General features: G+C 34.1%; 1 protein-coding gene across 3 annotated transcripts in view; it reads left to right on the top strand.

Moving 5' to 3' along the window:
* Nucleotides 1-7,500, top strand: part of LOC143029204 (neural cell adhesion molecule 2-like) — a 988,127-nt gene that overhangs the window by 416,980 nt on the left and 563,647 nt on the right. The window lies entirely within an intron of this gene.

Below are 7,500 nucleotides of genomic sequence, written 5' to 3'. Positions count from 1 at the left end.
AGAATTATAGCATGACATGCATCGTATTCAGTGAAGTTTAAATTGGTTCCTGGTTAGATTTACACTTTTGAAAATGTTCTAATTCCTTGCATAAACAAGGGGTACTCAAAATGTAATAAATTTGGGTAATTTAATTAATTAAAGAAACACAGCACGCCCTATCTTCATCTTGTTTTTGTGCTTCATACTAAAATTTTGAGTTTCCCGGCTTAAGACCCATATATGTATATATATATATATCATATGTATATTATATATATACATACATATATAAATATATATATGTATATAATATATAAATGTATATATATATATATATATATGTACATACATATATATATATACATATATATACATATATATTTATGTATATATATGTATATATGTATATATATATGTATATAAATATATATGTATATATGTATATATATATATATATATATATATATATGTGTGTGTGTGTGTGTGTGTGTGTGTGTGTGTGTGTGTGTGTGTGTGTGTGTGTGTGTGTGTGTGTGTGTGTGTGTGTGTGTGTGTGTGTGTGTGTGTGTGTGTGTGTGTGTGTGTGTGTGTGTGTGTCTGTGTGTATGTGTCTGTGTGTGTGTGTGTGTGTGTGTGTGTGTGTGTGTGTGTGTGTGTGTGTGTGTGTGTGTGTGTGTGTGTGTGTGTGTGTGTGTGTGTGTGTGTGTGTGTGTGTGTGTGTGTGTGTGTGTGTGTGTGTGTGTGTGTGTGTGTGTGTGTGTGTGTGTGTGTGTGTGGAGACAAAAATATATCTTCAGTTTAGAGTTGTGTCCTGGTGGCGTAATCGGAAGCGTGCTCGTCTCGCATTTGCTTAGTTATGGGTTCGAATCCCGCACTTCTCTCTAAATGCCAGCAGTGACTTTTACCTACCCAAACGGTGCAAGCGCATAATAGGGCAATGGTGATGGCTTCGGCCGCAGCTACTTAACGCCTCCTAGCGTAAGCCTTTCACCTTTAGACAAGTTTATATGCCTTGAATATGCATTGCATTGTTACCAGAGATATAAGCGTTTATATGATTGTTGAACTATGAAATTTTACCGTCTTTATATTTGTTTGGATTTTGATCTTAATTCCGTCCTAGGACAAGGATCAAAATGGGATGCAGAATATATCCACAATAATCCAAAATGGGTTGTAAGCATGAATGATGCTATCTTTCTGGAACCATTCCTACGGACCAGAGTCACTCAGCATTTTGTCATGACTGTAGACTCGCCTCCACAAAAAAAAAAAAATAATAATAATAATAATAATAATAATAATAATAATCTAAACACTTTTAACTTCTGTGACCGTAACGTAGAGTTCTGTTACCCTCAATCGCTTCTTTACCACTTCCTCTGTGTAACATTATCCCCAGCCTTGACTTTTGAGTAGTTACACATGAAGCAAATCACATAGCAAATAGCACAAAACACATAAAGCACATAGCACAAAACACATAAAGCTAGAGATGAATTTGATTTCACATTTATTGTTTTAGAATCAAGTTCCATTTCTCGCGGATTATGCAAACAGCTTTTGACTGCCCTTGTATATCTATGAATTCTAACTTCTATGTAGTATTGGTTTGTGTGTTAGAATTCCCTCACACATTCCTTCTGTGTCGTTCATAAACACCCACTTGCCACTGGCTAATTGATTTCAGTTTTTTTTTCGATTTCATTTTAATTTATTCTATTTTATTCTTTAAACTGCTTTATATAATTTTGCTTTATTTTATTTTGCTTTGTTTGGCTTTATTTTCTTTATTTTAATTTATTCTGTATTTATTATCTATTTGTGTATTTATCTGTGTACATAATTATTTTCTATTCTAATTATTTTATTTTTATCTATCTATCCTATCTATTCTATTGGCCATATCTATTCTATTGATTCATTTGTGTCTATATCCATTGATCTATTTTTTTTATTTATTTATTCACATATTTCTATTCATCGTTCAATTTATTTGTTTATCATTTTCTCTACTTTTGATCAACATGAAACTAATAAGTACCTCGAGCGTCTATCGATTGTTTTAAGAAAAGATTAAATATGTAACTATTAGAATATTAACTAATATCTCTATGGATAAGAATGAAAGGTAGTAAGGTACAGGGAACTGCATAGTATAGGCCCTATGGTCTCTAGTAGCCTCCTTCATTCTTATGTTATAATCCAACTCCAGACGAAATCTCCAACTGAACTATTTGTTCTCTATAGATAAGAATGAAAGGTAGTAAGGTACAGGGAACTGCATAGTATAGGCCCTATGGTCTCTAGTAGCCTCCTTCATTCTTATGTTATAATCCAACTCCAGACGAAATCTCCAATTGAACATCAGGAAAGTTAATTTGTTCAAAAAGAACGTCTCAGATTCTTCTGTTCTTTCTCAACAGTTTTCCTCTCTTCTCATTTATTCATTTATCGATTAATGTATTTGTTTGTTATTTTTTAATATCTCATAAACTAACTAAATATTCAATTGAACATCAGCAAAGTTAACTTGCTCACTCAGAGCATCCCAAAACCTCCTGTTATTTCCCGAAAGTTCGTATCTCTCTCTCTCTCTCTCTCTCTCTCTCTCTCTCTCTCTCTCTCTCTCTCTCTCTCTCTCTCTCTCTCTCTCTCTCTCTCTCTCTCTCTCTCTCTCTCTCTCTCTCTCTCTCTCTTTCTCTCTCTCTCTATCTCTCTCTCTCTCTCTCTTTCTTTTATCTCTCTCTCTCTATCTCTCTCTCTCTCTCTCTCTCTCTCTCTCTCTCTCTCTCTCTCTCTCTCTCTCTCTTTTATCTCTCTCTCTCTCTCTCTCTCTCTCTCTCTCTCTCTCTCTCTCTCTCTCTCTCTCTCTCTCTCTCTCTCTCTCTCTCTCTCTCTCTGTGTCTGTCTTTCTCTCTGTCTTTCTCTCTCTCTTTTATCTCACTCCAGCTCAATTTTACCCCATCCTCGTTTCCACAAGAGCTGCCCTGTTGTCCATCGAATTCAATTTTTTATCAACCACTCGAACACAGGAACTAGAGCTTCGGGAATTTTGATTTCGAATTTTTTTCTCATAATTTTGTTTTCTCTTTCACACCTAAAAGGTCTCTCTACTCTTCTGTGTCTCTTTAATTTTATTTCTCTCCTTCGAAATCCAATCCATGCTTCCTTCTCAACATCTTTCACAAGATTATTAATTGACCACATTCTTCGATCATGTAAATTATTTCTAGAAATCACTTGCATGAATTTATTTCAGTGAAAATCGTGTACCTATTTTATATCAATTTGATGTATCTCCCCCTCTTTCTAAGCGCAGAAATTTGATTAGAGATTCTATAAAAAAAATCGTGTTAAAAACGAATAAAAGTAAATATAATACTTGGATAGCAATTTACATCTCTACTCATTTTTCTTTCAATCGCAGATCAAAGATATTCAATATGTTCTACGAAGCTCTAGAGAAGAAGATGGAACTAGGAGGAAATATCTAGATGCGGTTTCAAAGCCCAAAACAACTTAGTCTCGGCTGACACACAAGCATCCGGTCCTGTCGGCCGGAACAAAATTATCACTCAACAACTTAGCCCAACTTCGACCATAAATTCCAAAGTTCTCCACTATGGATTAGGTTATAATGATTTCTTTTTACACTCTCGCTCTCTCTCTCTCTCTTTCTCTCTGTCTCTCTCTCTCTCTCTCTCTCTCTCTCTCTCTCTCTCTCTCTCTCTCTCTCTCTCTCTCTCTCTCTCTCCCTCTCTTTCTCTCACTCACTCTTTCTCTGTCTTTCTCTGTCTATCTCTGTCTTTCTGTCTTCCTCTGTCTTTTTCGGAGTGAACACAGTAAGGCATAAATCCATAACAGAAAATAGTGCAAGTAATGAGTATGTAAATGCAGTCAGAGTGTGGGAAAATGAAGGAAACTGTAATTTCACTTTAAGTGTTGAAGATACTTAGGGTCATCGTCCGTAAACTGAACTGATTTGTAATTGATTAAATCATCTCCACTCGTGTCAGTTCAGATTTGTATAATCATTTCATGATACGAGTGCGCTGGTGGAAGCGTATTCGCATTTGCTTAGTTATGGGTTCAAGTCCCGCATTCCTCTCCGATTCCCAGCGGTGGCAGTTACCAGCTCTAACAGTCCTCGAAGACCATACAAGGGCTAAGATGACGGCTTCAGCTTCAGCTACCCAGCCCCTCCTGGCGTAGATTCGTCACCTTTATGGTACGAGTGACCTTCAACGAATGGTCATATATATATATATATATATATACATATATATATATATATATATATATATATATATATATATATATGCTGGTACATTGTGACAAGTTGATGAAGATGGAAAAAGAAGTCACGGGTCTAGTTCCGAGTTCCTGAGTTTATTTCTGACCGGTTTCGCTCTATGCTTCTTAAGAAGAAGCATAGAGCGAAAACGGTCAGGAAAAAAATCAGGAACACGGAACAAGACCCGTGACTTCATTTTCCACCATCATATATATATATATATATATATATATATATATATATATATATATATATATATATATATATACGTATACACACACACACACACACACACATATATATATATATGTATATATATATATATGTGTGTGTGTGTATATATATATACATATATATAAAATATGTACATATGTATATATATGTATATATATACATTATATATATATATATATATATATACATATGTATACGTATATACATATATATATATATATATATATATACGTATGTATGTGTGTGTGTGTGTGTGTGTGTGTGTGTGTGTGTGTGTGTGTGTGTGTGTGTGTGTGTGTGTGTGTGTGTGTGTGTGTGTGTGTGTGATAAATGATAGCCAGCATGGTTTCAGACAGAAACGTTCTTGCATGACTAGCTTACTCGAATTCTACAACACAGTTATCTCGAATTATAATAAAAGAAACAATATAGATTTAATATATCTAGACTTTGCAAAAGCTTTTGTTACCGTCTCCCACGAAAAATTATTTACTAAATTAGCTTCACACGGAATAAGTGGTAACCTATTAAGTTGGACTAGTAATTGGTTGAATGATCGAAAACAGAGAGTTGTTTTAAATGGAAAAACTTTTAGATGGACAAATGTTACAAGTGGAGTTCCTGAGGGTTCTATTCTTGGGCCACTTCTATTCATAGTATATATAAATGATATAGAACATGGACTAAAATCTACTGTTTTCAAATTTGCTGATGATACAAAACTGTGCGGAATAGCAAATGATCACTGAAACCAATTAGGTATTCAAGAAGATTTAGATAAATTACAGCAATGGTCTGAAAAGTGGCTATTGAAATTTAACACAAGTAAATGCAAGGTAATGCACATAGGTAAAAGTAACGGTAAGTACGATTACAGGTTATTTGGAAATTCGTTAACAAAAGTGGATAGTGAAAAAGGTCTCGGCGTAATTATCAGTATCGATCTCAAATCATACAAGCAGTATATTTCAGCCTCTGAGAAAGCAAATAAGATTCTAGGACTAATTGCGCGATCTTTTGATTTCAAAAGTCTATCACTCATTAACAAGCTATATAAATCAGTTCGTCCACATTTGGAATATGCTATCTCCGTATGGTCACCTAATCTCTTTAAAGGCATTGACGGACTGGAAAATCTACAACGGCGAGCCACAAAACTGATTCCAAATATAAAAAATAAATCATACAAAAATCGACTAAAACATATGAATCTGTTTTCCCTAAAAAAGCGTAGACTCAGAGATAACTTGATACAGGTCTTTAAAATTCTAAAGGGAATTGACAACATCAAAAGTGACAAAATTTTCACACTGAATGAGAATCAGACAAGAAACAATAGTCTCAAACTGTCCGGAAATAGAATCAGTTAGGAAGTAGGTAGAAACAACTTCACCAACCGTGTAGTTAATGAATGGAATAAATTTCAGAGGCAGTGCAACGTAGTTCAGTTCGAAGCTTTAAGAATAATTTAGATAAACACCTAAGCAAGATGCTGTAATGATTATCATTTATTTTATATTATTTGTTTTTGTTTTGTTATCATTTGTCTGTTTGATTCTCATTTATTATTAGTTATATGTCAATTTATTATTATTTTCTATTTGCCTGTTTGTTTATCATTTAACTATACATATGCATTTATTTATGTATTTTATTTTATATTTACATTATTATAGTTTCTATTTATCAATTTGTTATTATTATGATTTTTTCGCAGCCGACCTAGATATGGACCAAAAGGTCTCCTGTCGGCATGCTCCGCCTTTGTAATCTTTTTTAATCTTTGTAAATATATATATATATATATATGTATATGTATATATATATATATATACATACATATATATATATATATGTATATTCATATATATATATTTATATATATGTATATATATACATATATATATATATATATATATATATATATATATATGTGTGTGTGTGTGTGTGTGTGTGTGTGTGTGTGTGTGTGTGTGTGTGTGTGTGTGTGTGTGTGTGTGTGTGTGTGTGTGTGTGTGTGTGTGTGTGTGTGTGTGTGTGTGTGTGTGTGTGCGTGCGTGTGTGTGTGTGCGTGTGTGTGTGCGTGTGTGTGTGTGTGTGTGTGTGTGTGTGTGTGTGTGTGTGTGTGTGTGTGTGTGTGTGTGTGTGTGTGTGTGTGTGTCAAGGCAAATCACCTGTCTTCTTTGTTACATAAGAAAGATCATCTGAAATAAATTCCCTTAATGACCGCATTTCAGTTCTGCAGACCGATTGTGGAAGTTTTCGAAAATAGCTGGAAACAAGTTACGCAAGTCAGGTGGGGTAATCCTTCCCTAAAGATAACACATAAATCAAAGAAAAACTTAGGTACTAATGTATAGTATGAGTTATGTATTCAGGTACTCTGTATAAATGACAATACAATGTGACGGGAGCCGGCGGGTAGGGTAATTTATGACTGCTATAAAACGACATTGTTTCACGGAAATTATGTTGGAAGTGAAGAATAAGGACAAACACACAAAGTCCAAATTTAAGCCGGGAATGGAATGGATAATGGGAAGACTTTGAACGAATTAAAAACGAAAGAAGACAGAACACTAACAAATAATTCAGTGTTAATGGAAAAATGAATCATATGAAAAATAACTAACGAAATCTAATGGTATGATAATGAAAGTATATAAAACGAAAAAGAAAGGAGGTTATACTTATTTCCTGATCAAACAAGATGCAAGATGAGGGAAGGAAATGCTGGGAAAAAGAGGAGTTACCAAAGTAGACTAAAGAGCAGCTGAAAAGAGTAAGAGTGAATGCGTGTTTGCGGAAAGGATGAGAGAGCGTTGCAGTAGTAATGAGCGTGGAAAAGTGGAACACGGTGTGCAAGAGTACAAATGTTTGCTTCTTGCGGAGGGAAAGGGATTGAGGATGAAGATTTATCTATACTATACTATACATATATATATATATATATGTATGTATGTATGTATATTTATATATATAAATAT

This window comes from Oratosquilla oratoria, chromosome 10 (assembly GCF_046742065.1).
Source record: "Oratosquilla oratoria isolate Oo_2021 chromosome 10, ASM4674206v1, whole genome shotgun sequence".
Lineage (NCBI taxonomy): Eukaryota > Metazoa > Arthropoda > Malacostraca > Stomatopoda > Squillidae > Oratosquilla > Oratosquilla oratoria.
Note: the sequence above shows the minus strand (reverse complement) of the source record. Positions and strands in the feature narration are given on the sequence as shown.